Consider the following 13,373-nt stretch of genomic DNA (forward strand, 5'->3'; position numbering starts at 1 on the left):
AAATACAAAGTTTTATTTTTAATTAGTTGATCCATTTTTGATTATGGAACATCAACTCTGATTAGCTTCAAAGGCCCTGAACACAGGATCAGAAGGAAGAAGTCAAGCTTTCCATTCCTGATTGTTATCCAGCGACTCTGTTTGGAAAACACATGCAACGGTGGACATGAAGTGGGAAAAAATCAGCTTAGCTATACAAAGTATTCTGTCAACACTCTCAAAGTAGAACAACTATGTTTATAATGTACACCAGTTGGCTTATTGTGCATTTGTGGGATGTGGGTGTTGCTGGCTGGCCAGCACTTATTGCTCATGCCTCATTGCACTTGAGGTAGTGTGGTGAACTGCCTTCTTCCACAGCTGCAGTCCATCTACTGTGGGTTGACACATAATGGCATGAGGGAGGGAATTCCAGGACTTTGGCCCAGTGACAGTGAAGGAATGGCAATAATCTTCTCAGTCAGTACGGTGAGTGACTTGAAAGGGAACTTGAAGGTATATCTCCATGTATCTCCGGTCCTTGCCCTTCTATATGGAAGTGGTCATGGATTTGGAAGGTGCTATTTAAGGATCTTCACTGAACTTCTGCAGTACATCTTGTAGACAGGACACACTGTTGTTACTAATCGTTAGTGGTGAAGTTCAGTGATGCCAATGAAGCAGGCAGCTTTGTCGTGGATGGTTTTAAGCTTCGAATGGTTTTGGAGCTACATCCGTTGAGACAAAGGGGAGCATTCCATCACACTCTTGACTTGTGCCTTGGTGATGATGCACAGGTTCTGAGTCAGGAGATGAGTTACTCACCGCAGTATCCTAGCCACTAACCTGCTCTTGTAGTCGCTGTGTTTATGTGGCGAGTCCAGATGAACTTCTGGTCAAATGTAACCCAACAATGTTGATAATGGGGGAATTCAGTGATGGTAACACCATTGAATGTCAAAGGACGATGGTGAGATCATTTCTTACTGGAGATAATCATTGCCTGGCATTTGCGTAGCGCAAATGTTACTTGTCAATTGTCAGTGCAAGCCCTGGATATTGTCGAGATCTTATTGCATTTCAGCAAAGTCATGAATGATGTTGAACATTGTGCAATCATAAGTGAACATCACCATTGCTGACCTTATAATAGTAGGAAGATCATTGAAGAAGCAGCTGAAGATGGTTGGGCCTAGGCCACCACCTTGGCGAACTCCTGCAGAGATGGCCTGGAGCTGAGGTGACTGACCTCCAACAACCACAACCATCTTCCCATGTGCCAGATATGAGTCCAACCAGCAGAGAGTTTTCCCCTGATACTAATTAATTGCAATTTTGCTAGGATTCCTTGATGCTATATTCAGTCAAACGCAGCCTTGACGTCAAAGGCTGTTAATCTCACCTCACATCTCAGATTCAGCTCTTTTGTCCATATTTGAATGAAGTCTTCAGTTTATTCAGATGAGTGGTGTTGGCAGAACCCTAACTGGGCATCAGTGAGCACATTCATGTTAAGCAGGTGCTGATTGACAGCACTGTTGGTGACATCTTCTGTCACTTTATGATCAAGAGTCGACCTTTGGGACAGTAATTGGTTGGATTGGATTTGTCCCGCTTTTTATGTATAAGACATACCTGGTAATTTACCACATTGTTGGGTAGATGCCAGTGTTGCAACTGTACTGGAACAGTTTGCCTAGGGGAGCAGCAAGTTCTGGAGCACAAGTCTTCAGTCCTATTGCCAGAATGTTCTCAGGGCCTACAGCCTTTGTACTATCCAGTGCCTCCAACCATTTCTTAATATCACATGATGCGAATCGAAATGGCTGAAGATTTTGCTGGGGACCCACAACAGAAAGCCAAGACGGATCATCGTCTTGGCACTTCTGGCTGAAGATTAGTGCTAATGCTTCAGTCTTATCTTTTGCAATATTGTTATGAATGCCTCCATCACTGAGTGTCAGCATATTTATGAAGCCTCCCACTCCAGTGAGTTGTTTAGTTGTCCATCATCATTCATTACTAGATGTGGCAGGAGTGCAGAACTTCGATCTGATCCGCTGCCTGCGAGATCACTAAGTTCTATCAACTGCTGCTCATTTGGCAAGCAAATAGTCCATTTCGGTAACTTCACCAGGTTGACACCTCATTTTTGGGAATGGCTGGTGCTGTCCCTTGTATCTTTCCTGCACTCTCCATTGAACTATGGTTGATCCCCTGGCTTGATGTTAATGGTTGAGAGGGCGGTGGGGATGTGCTGGGCCATGAGGTTGCAGCTTGTGCAGGAATACAATTCTGCTGCCATTAAAGGCTCACAGTTCCTCGTGGATGCCCAGCCTTCAATTGCTCGGTCTGTTTGAATTCTGAGCCATTTAGCACAATCCAAGTGCCACAAAACATGATGGAAGGTATTTTCAATGTGAAAGCAGGACCTGGTCTCTGCAAGAACTGTGCAGTGATTACATGTAACTGTATTTCATTCTCTTGTCGCTTCCTCCACTACCTGCTGCAGATGCAATATGGCAGCTATGTCCTTCAGAACCTGACTAGCTCAATCAATCATGCTTCCGCTGAAGCACTCTTGGTGGTGCACATTACAATCTCACACCCAGAATACATTTTGTGCCCAAGCCATTCTCAGTGCTTCCTCCAAATGTTGTTCAACATGGCAGAGAACTGACTCAACAGCCAAGGGAGAACTGTTCATAGAGTCAGAGTCAGAGATGTACAGCATGAAAACAGACCCTTCGGTCCAACCTGTCCATGCCGACCAGATATCCCAACCCAATATAGTTCCACCTGCCAGCACACAGCCCATATCCCTCCAAATCCTTCCTATTCTTATAACCATCCAAATAACTCTTCAATGTTGCAACTGTATCAGCCTCCACCACATCCTCTGGCAGCTCATTCCATACACATACCACCCTCTGCGTGAAAACGTTACCCCTTAGGTCTCTTATAAGCAGAAGGCATCCTTGTCTGTGTTTAATCTAAAGCTATGAGACTTCATGGGGTCCAGAATCAATGTTGAAGACTCTCAGGGTAACTCCCTCCTGACTGTAAATCACTATGCCGCCAGTTCTGCTGACTTTGCCTTGTCAGTGGGACAGAACATATCCAGCGATGGTGATGGTAGTAGTTGTGTCTGAGTGATTCTCTGCAAGGTATGATTTCGTGAGTTTGACCATGTCAAGCCGTTGCATGACTTGTCTGCGAGACTTCTCTCAATTTTGGCACTAACCCCCAGATATTAGGAAAGAAGACTTTGCAGGGTTGAAATGGCTGCTTCTGGACTTGTCTTTTCCGATGCCTAGGTCCAGGCGAACTGCATAACCTGTTTCATTCCTTTGTTAAGACTTTGTACCAATTGGTGCAACTGAGTGGCTTGCTCATCTACCGATAACTTCTGCTATCTTGCAGAAGAGGCTACAGATCTCCAGTGAGGTCTCTCACTCATTGCCAACAAACTGGGGTGGTAGAGAGTGTCATCAATCAATAGCTGCAAACCTTGTTCCTTTTCTTTTCATTAAATCACAGGCTGTGGGCATCACTGGAGAAGCCAGTATTCATTGTCCATCCATATTCTCCAGAAGGCAGTTGAGAGACAACCATATTGCTGAGAGTCTGGAGTCAGGTGGAGGCAAAATCAGGTGAGAATGGAAGATTTCCTTCTCTGAAGAACACTGGTGAGCCGACAAACAACAAGGGTTTAATGGTCATCAGTAGATTCTTAATTCCAGACATTTGTTCGTGAATTTGAATACCACCTGGTGTGGCAAGATTCGAACCCGGGTACCAGAACATTGGCTGTTTTTCTGAATTAACAGTCTTACGACAATACCACTAGGCCATCAATTTTCCTGCCATCAATTTTCCTGCCAAAAGCAAGGCCCAAGCAAGAATTAGCACCTTCAGGAACGAGATCAAATTTAAATATTACCAGCATTGACATCAAGCAAGAACTAACAGAAATACATAACATGTTGCACTTTTTTTATAGGGAACCGTGGACAATGATCAGAAATTGGAAGAGGGACTGATTTCCATCTTCCAGACCAAGGCACAAAAAGACTGTGGTGCCTGATTGTAACTGAAGAGACATTCTTGAACCTGTCTGGCCTGTAAAGTTCACCCTAATTGCCACAATTATCTAAACAAGCATCAGTGACTCGTCTCTCCTTTGGTTTTGAGAGAGCAAAACCACAACGTTGGGAAGAGGAACAATAGTGGCCAGAGGACAAGTATTTCAGAAAGCTATAGACCACCCAGGAGAGACACAGATTGCCAGAAAGCAAAACAACATTCTCACAGAGGGACAACCTTTTCCAGTGGGACACAAATATTACCAGAGGAAATAATTATTGCCAGAAATAAACAAACACAACCACAAGAAAAAAGTATTTCAGAAAGACAAAGACTGCCAGAGAGACAAATTCCATCAAGAGAGAATACCAGTGTGGCACAAACACTGAGAAAGATGGACATTCATTGGCAGAAAGAGAAAAATACAACCAAAGAAAGGGAGGGATTGCCAGAATGATACAAAAACAGCCACAGAGTTGCAAACACTAATGGAGCAGTACAAGCCCAACCAGCAAGGGACAGACACTGTCAGAGAGGGACAAAGGCCTCCAAAGAGATAGAAATGTTGAGAAAGACAGACAAACACTGCCAGACTGCCACCAGAGAAAGACATATGCTGCCAGAGAGATAGAGACAAATGTCACCAGAGAGGGATGAACATTACCAGAGAGAGAGAGAGAGAAAGACGACCAGTGAGGCAAATGCAATTAGCTAGACAACTGTTACCAGTGCAATAAACAGAGGATCAGCCAGAAGTCATGATCCACAATGGTACTCACAACATAGGTTGGAAGAGGGATTAAAGGTTTGAAAGAAGAATTCAGGGAGTTTGGAAGGACATTATTAAGCCGGATCTAAAGTTATGTCAGGATTATTTCCTGCGCCACATATTGATAATCCTAAGAACAAGAGGACTGTTTGGTTGAACATGTGGCTGCAGAACTGGCTAAAAAGTGGATTGGATTTCTGAGAAAATGGGCCCAGTTCTAAGGAAGGTGGAACCTGTCCAAGCTGCACAGGTTACACCTTCTCAGAAATGACTGATATCCTCACAGGGAGATTTGCTCATGTCATTGGGATTAGTTTAGATGAGCTGAGGGCAGACTTAAATTGGAAGGGAGTTAGGCTGTTAATAGGAAATTAAAAATCAGCAAGGGAGACTGCAAGATAGGAGAAACAAAGCTGAGTATCGAGTATACTTCAGATGCAGAATGATACCAGAAACACAAAGATACTTGACATATTAGGACAAACAGAAAAAAAAGAAAAAACACTGGAGGTGCTCTGATCATAGAAGATGGGATCAGCGCACTTGTAAGGAGGATCCCACATCGGAAGAACAATGCTTGTCATCTGTTTGGGTGGAACGAAGAAACAGCATCGAGCAACAGACATTGGTGAAGGGATATTGTGCACCAAACAGTACTAGTAGTGAGGGGTATGGTATAAATCAGGGCATGAGAAAAGCTTGCCAGATGTGCAACATCTTCAATCTGCCATAGACTGCTATAACAATTGAGCATTAAAGCTGAGGAGGAGGAGTTTCTGGATACCTTGGGGATAGTTTTCTCCAGCAGCAGGTCAAACATCCAACTCAAGAAGAAGCTATTTTGGATCCAGTATGACATAATGAAAAAGGGTGAATTAATAATCTTCTGGGAAAAGAACTGTTCATCGTGAGTGAGCACAATATGGTAGAATTGCACATGATTTTTGAAAATGAGGTTGTTTAATCTGAAGCAAGGCTGCTAAATTTGAATAATGGAAATTATCAAAGTATGAAGGACAATTTGACTGAAGTGAACTGAACACATTGAGAGACAACTCTATGTAGGCAATCGGTCATCTTTCAACAACTATTTCCAGCAACTACACGTTCTTTCAAAACTCAACAGTCAGTCAACTGTGGCTGAAAAATGAAGTTAAGGATTGTGTAAGATGAAATGAAAAGACTCATAAAGTGTCCAGGAACTCTGAAAAAAATCTGAAGTTTGGGAAATTTTAGGAGGATTAACAAGAACTAAAAAACTGAAGGAAAGGAAAAACGGAATTCAAATGCAATCTCGCAAAAACCATAACAGTGAACTGTAAATGTTTCTGTATGAAATGATTAGCAGAACCTTGGTGCACGAAATGAATTAGCAAAGTACTTTTTGTCTGTTTTCACTGAGGAAGATAAAAGAAATGCCCAAAATAGATATCCAACTGATAAGGGAGAATGAGGACTAGAAAGAAATTAAGAGTGATAAAAAGTTTATGTTGGGGGAATTACACTTGGACTGATAGTTGACAAATCCATGGGATCTGATAATCTACACTGAGATATAATCAATGAATCTGTAACCATCTTCCAAAATTCCACAGATTCTGGAATGAATCCTGCAGGTTGGAAGCTTTAAAATGTCATCCACCATTTCACAAGAGCAGGAAAAAAAACAGGGAATAACAGACCTATCAGCCTAACATCAGAAAATGTTAGAAATTATTTTAAAGGACATGATAAATGGACACTTGGATAAAAATGATCTGATTAGACATAGCATGGATTTCCCAACGGAAAATTAGGTTTTACATACCTATTGGGAGTATTCTGAGCTCATGATGAACAAAATTGATCAGATGGATGCTGTATATTTGGATTTTCTGAGGTTTTTCATGAAATTCCCCACAAAAGGCTGGTAAGCAGATTAAAGCACTTGACATCAGAGATAACATATGGCATAGATTAAGGATTGGCTAACAGACAGAAAAGAGAATAGGACTATGTTGAAAAAAGGAGTAAGGTAAAAGATGGAAAATTACATACCTATCTGCCAAACCTGGGTCGTGGGTAAGATCCTGGAATACATTGTGAAGGATGAGATTTTTGAATACTTGGAGATATATGATAAAACAGGGCAAAGTCATCATGGTTTCATCAAGGGAAGGTCAAGCCTCACAAACCTGCAAGAATTCATTGAGGAAGTAAAAAGCAGGTTAGACCAAGGAGAGCCAATTAATATTATCTACTTGGACTTCAAGAAAACCTTTGACAAGTTGCCACAGCGGACGCCACTGAGTTAGATAAGGGTCCACGGTGTTAAAGGCAAGGTGCTAGCATGGATAGAAGCTTGGCTGTCTGGCAGATCGTGAAGATAAAAGGGTCTTTCTCAGGATGGCAGCCAGTGGCAAGTGGTGTTCCGCAAGGCTCAGTGTTGGGGCTACAACTTTTCACTTTATACATTAACGATCTAGATGAAGGAACTGAGGACATTTTAGCTAAGTTTGCAGATGATAAAAAGATAGGTAGAGGGACAGCCTCTGTAGCATTAAGGAGGTGGGGAGGCTGCAGAAGGGAATTAAACAGGTTAGGAGCGTGGGCAAAAAAGTGGCAGGTGGAGTACAAATTGGGAAAGTGTGAGGTCATGCACTGTGGTAGGATGAATAGAGGCATGAACTATTTCCTAAATGGGGAGAAAATTCAGAAATCTGAGGTGCAAATAGACTTGGGCATTTTAGTCCAGGATTCTCTCAAGGTAAACTTGCAAGATGAGTAAGTAGTTAGGAAGGCAAAAGCAATGATGGCATTTTTTGAGAGAACTTGGATTTAAAATGAAGAAACGTACTTCTGAGGCTCTATAACACTCTGTTCAGACCACATCTGGAGTATTGTGCAAAGTTTTGAGCCCCATTTCTCAGGAAGGACATAGAGGCTCAAAAGCATGTTCGGAGGAGATTCACGAGAATGGTCCCAGGAATGAACAGTGTAACATATGGGGACCATTTGAGGACTCTGGATCTATGCTCGATGGAGTTTAGAAGGACAGGGAAGTGGGGATCTAATTGAAACTTATGGAATATTGAATGGCCTGAACAGAGTAGATGTTGGGAAGATGTTTTCATTGGTAGGAGAGATGAAGACCCGAGGGTATAACCTAAGAGTAAAGGGAAGACCATTTAGAACGGAGTTAAGGAGAAACCTCTTCAGCCACAAATGTATAGAATACACTCCACAGAGGCTGTGGAGGCTAGATTATTTAATGTATTTAAGACTTAGATTGATACGTTCTTGATTGTCGAGGATCAAGGATTACAGGTAGGAGGCTGAGAATGGGAATGAGAAACTTAACAGCAATGATGGAATGGTAAAGCAGACTCGATGGCCTGAATGGCCTAACTTCTGCTCTGAAGTCTTATCATCTTAAATGGGTCCTGTTCATGTTGGCAGACTGTGGTGACTGGGGCACCATAAGGATTTGTACTTAGGCCTTAGCTGTACATAATATTATCAATGAGCAGGAAAATCGATGTTTTGAGCATAAGATCTTCATCCTGAAGAACTTATGCTCAAAATGTCGATTCTTCTGCTCCTCGGATGCTGCCTGACTGGCTGTGCTTTTCCAAAACTACACTCTTCAACTCTAATCTCCAGCATCTGCAGTCCTCACTTTTTCCCCTGTTCATAATATACAATCAAATCATTTGGAAGTGTGAACCAAGGCAGTATTACCAGATTCACAGAACTGCAAAGCTAAACAGGAATGCGTGTTGTGAGGAAGATGCAAAATGCTTTTACGAGGATTTGGATTGGTTGTTTGAATGGGCTAAAATACGACTGACAGAATATCATGTGGCATTCACTTTGGTAAGAACAGCAAATGGAGAAAACATGACTAAAATGATGCAAGGTTGGAAAGTGTCAAAATTCAAAGGGACTTGGCTGCACTTGCCACCAAGTCACTGAAGGCTGACAGACAGCAATACCAATCAATAGTAACAAAGTACTGCAGATGCCAGAAAGTTCTAAAGAAGGGTCACTTGACTAAAACGTAAAGTCTGCTTTCTCTCCACAGATACTACCAGACCTACTGAGTTTTTCCAGCAACTTCAGTGTACACAGCTACAGCAAATTATCAACAAAGCTTGTTGCACCTTTGTCATAAGCAAAGTGAAAAATCACAACACCAGGTTGTAGACCAACAGATTTATTTGGAAGTACAAGCTTTCGGAGCACTGCTCCTTTATCATATAGCTAGTGGGGCAGGATCATGGGACACAGAATTTATAGCAAACAATCAAAGTGTCATACTACTGATGCGATATATCGAACCAAACGAGACTGCTGTTAAGTCTTCAATCACCTAGTATTATGAAGGTGTAGAGGTGCACTGTACCTTTAAGAGAGTTGAAAAGCTAGCAGAACTACCTGACACAGCACCAAGTGTTTTGAACAAGGTAACAACGTAACATTTGATCGAACAGCTACAGTAGCTGGGTTTCCTGGATACAAAATCAGTTTAAATTATGCCCCAAGATACCAAACTCCAATCAAGTTTGGTTTTAATATTGTCAAAATACTAAATTCAATGAAACGATCCAATGTTTTAGGGTATAAATATCATACATTTCAAACAGTCACACAGAGCAGCAAAGAGAACGACCAAAAGACCAACAGATGGAGGCTGCTAGTAAGAGCTTTCTGAGAAGTACCTGTCTGGCAAAGGCATTTGCACAGGGCAAAATACATCGACACCAACCTAGAGAGAAAATCTACAGAGGAAGATACAAAGAGAAGATTCGACAGCTGGCTGGTTTTGAAATTTGAATTTTTTGTAAATCTTAAATCGGGGGTTTTTATCAGACCAGCATTGTAGAGGGGGAGGTAAAATTTAGGTTTAGAGAAAGGAGTTGTAAATAGTTGTTAGTTCATGTTCTCTGTTAGACTTAAAGAATAAAGTTCTTAAATTTTTTTGTACTTTAATTAGTGACTTTAGGATAGTTCTTTGCCTCTCGAATTTTCACAGATTACAGCACGGGGTGAATCTTTTCTGTGTTGCTGGTTTAAATTAGCAGAGGAGCTTACCCCATGTTGTAACACCTAGGATGGGGCCACAGGCCTCGATTCATCAACATGTAAATCCCAGAACTTCTTTCAAGTCACATTTCCTCAATAACTTAAGGTTTTATTAAAAGAAGTGACATCTCAACTCAGACAATGCATTAAAGCTGTGAGGTTAGAGTCTGCCTATATTCCAAACTTGAGTCAAACTAGTTCTATTTCCAAAGTAGGTATTAATAAAATGTTACATGGACTGTCTGCCTCCAGACTGTGTGCTTTTTAAGGTCCGAGGCAGAATGTCCTTGATCGCTGAAGTGTTCCCCAAATGGGAGCAAACATCCCTGTCTGGCAATTGTTGGATAGTGTCCATTCGTCCATTGTCATAGCATTTGGTTGGGCTCACCAGTATACAATGCCTTGGGGCATCCTTGCCTGCAGTGTATGAGATAAACAACATTGGCCAAGGAATACCTCCCATATACATGGTGGGTGGTGCCCCGACCTGTATTGGCAGTATCCATGTCAGGAAAATGACTTGAAAGTAGTTCTGGGATTTACATGTTAATAAATCACAGCCTGCAGCCCCATTCCAGGTGACGGGAGACTAAACAGCAATCGACCTTTGTTTAATTTATAGTAATGCACTTTGATCTTTTACTATAAATGCTAAGTCCTATGATCCTGCCATCCCTAGTTACCTAATGAAGGAGCAGTGCTCCAAGAGCTTGTACTTCCAAATAAACCTGTTGGACTGTAACCTGGTATTGTTGATTTTTAACTTTGTCCAACCCAGTCCAACACCAATACCTCCACGTCATAAGTAAAGTTGACTACACAAATCGCAAAATCTTGCCTGAGGAGCTTGCTGAGACCACACCTGAAGTACTTGCTCCAGTTTTGGTGTCTATGTCTCAGCAAAGATATTATCTCAGTCAGGGAATACAACCAAGGTTCATGAGACTTGTCCCCAGGATGGCAGGAATGTCCTATGAAGAGAGATAAGGCAAACTGGGCTTGTATTCTTTTGTTTCCAAAATTGAGAGGTGATCTCATTGAAGTGTGCAAAATACATAAAGGGATAAACAATGTAGATGCAGGGAAAATGTCTTCCCTGATTGAGGAATCTAGAATCAGATACACAAATTAAGAATAAGGGGGATTACAATTATGACCAAAGGTCAAAATAAAAAGCTGTTCCTCAAAGGGTTGTGAATCTTAAGAATTCACTACCCCAGACAGATGTGGAAGCTTAGTCTTTGAGTCTATCTAATAGTAAAAGTTGATGAATTTTTGATCAAAGACTTAAAAGTTGTGGAGATAATGTGAGGAAAAGGCATTCAAGTAGTTGGTCAGCTGCAATGGTATTTAATGGCAGAGAAAGCTCAGTACACCAAATCGCCCACTGGTGAAGCTATGTGAAATGCTGGTCAAGTGAGACAAAGATTGCCAGAGATATGTGCTGCCACAAAGAAACAGTGAGACGGGGGGTCGGGGGGAAAGAGGAGGACAGAGAGGGAGAGGAATGCAACACAAATACTGCCAGAGTGACCAAACACTATGAAACATAAATAAATACTGCCACAAATATTGTCAAAGGGAACTGAAACTGAAGAGGAAGAATAACTAAGTCACAAAAAAAGCATTGCTCGATAAAAAAACACACACAAGTAAAAGGAGACAAATATTGCCAGACGGGCACAAACATTTGGAGAGACGGATTACAATTGCCAGACAGAGGCAAACACTGCCAAATAGAAGCAATTGCTGTCAAACAGAACCAAATCATGCCAGTGAAAGACAAGGACTGCCAAATAGGCGATAAAAATCAGAGAAACATAAACATAACTGCCCAGGATTAAATCATGCCGAAAAGAACACTATCAGAGGCGAAACGCTGCCAAAAAAACAGAATGGGAAAGAATGCCGGCACAAGTCCAGCAGTGAAGCAGTTAACACTTAAATTATGAACACATCCCTTGTTCTGCCTCTTCGGGGAAACGTACTGTTAGTTCCAAATCTTGTGGACATCATAAAAATCACTAGAAGCATCTGTCAGCGCATGGGGCTGCTATTTTCATTGTCCAATAGCAAATTTACACAGTCACAAACACCTGGGCTGAATCCCTGCTTGACTAATTGTCGCGGGACAGTAGCCTGCATTTGTCTTTGCAAGGGTTTCCTAACCTCCTCCCCAAACATGTGGTTTCACTTTTCTCCTCTGGCTGCAGGAAATAACAGGACAGTGAAGGCAGAAAAAATGATTTCTCTTCCAAAAGGTTGCCTCCTTCGAGGCCGTTCCAAAAATAACGTCCACGTGACGAGTCATTAATCATTCCAGGAAAACCAGCTCCAGCTAAGGGGTCTTCATCTTGCAGGGTTGCCTTTCGAAGCGCCTGAGGGAAAAACTTTCCAGGCAGAAGAAATAACACTGGCCGTGCCGCGCTGTCGCCAGGGCTCTTTTAATCGCCCAAGCTGAGGCAAGGGGGTCACGGAAGCACATTCGTGTTTCTCTTCAAAAACGATGATATCTGTGTAATTTGTGAACTGGGCTCTTTTAGTCCCGGCAAGTGCACGGACACCTGATTATGTTCAGGGCGGCTCAGGTGATCGTTCCAAAGAAGTGCAAATGCATCATAGTCCATAATAATGGCCGTGTAAGATTGGAAATTAACCGCAGACTTCAAATGGAGTGTTTCGATTCGTGACCTTTCAGCGAAACGATGGTCTTCCTTTGCCTCACTTCCACGCTCATTACTGAATTGGAAGGTTGCAGGTACTGCAACCCACTGAAAAGGTTTGAGCACCAGAACTGGATTAACACTCCCAGTTCAAGATTGAAAGAGTGCCTGCCTGCCTGCCGGGGTGTTTTTCAATGAAGTCAATCGTCATGGATATGGAGCCCGATGTTTATCCCTCCATCAGCAGCACCAAGTTTATCAAGTCATTATCACAGCACTGGTTAGCAGGCACACTTCCTGCATGGTGACAGTAACAACATGTAAACATTATTCAATTGGCTGTCAAGCATCTTTAGACATTTTGAAGTCACAAAATACCTTATGTGAAATCAAAACTTTTCATTTTGCCAGGGGTGCAGCTCAATGGTCAGGTTATCAATTATCTCAAAACCTACTGGAAGGTTTTGAAGCAGTCATATTGGATGGAATTTCTTTTTCTCACCTTAAAGACATCTACCAACAGGTTCAAGAACAGCTTCTTCCCCGTTGTTATTAGACATCTGAATGGACATCTCAAATTTCAAATCTAATGTTGATTGTGCTTTTATGCATGTCCTTTGCAAACGTGACTTTGTATTCCTTGCTCTCTTCAATTACCCCACAATCTTAGTATGTTGTAAACTACCTGCACTGCACAGAAATTAAAACTTTTCACTGTACTTAGGTTCATAGGGCAAAAACAAATCATTCAAACCTGCTGAATTTCTCCAGCACTTTCTCTTACTTCAGCTTTAACTGCCTGACCAGATTTT

The 13,373-nt window shown here is 42.0% G+C and overlaps 1 long non-coding RNA gene across 1 annotated transcript in view; it reads right to left on the reverse strand.

The window, feature by feature from the left end:
• Nucleotides 1-12,207, reverse strand: part of LOC148135693 (uncharacterized) — a 30,237-nt gene extending 18,030 nt beyond the window's left edge. The window contains exon 1 of the long non-coding RNA XR_015754945.1: nucleotides 11,887-12,207. This is a non-coding gene — a long non-coding RNA (uncharacterized LOC148135693). The remainder of the gene's footprint in view (nucleotides 1-11,886) is intronic.
• Nucleotides 12,208-13,373: the final 1,166 nt, after the last annotated feature.

The sequence above is a fragment of the Chiloscyllium plagiosum genome, unplaced genomic scaffold, assembly GCF_037043375.1.
Source record: "Chiloscyllium plagiosum isolate Xiang-an unplaced genomic scaffold, Cpla_swu_hap1 HiC_scaffold_48, whole genome shotgun sequence".
Classification (NCBI taxonomy): Eukaryota; Metazoa; Chordata; class Chondrichthyes; order Orectolobiformes; family Hemiscylliidae; genus Chiloscyllium; species Chiloscyllium plagiosum.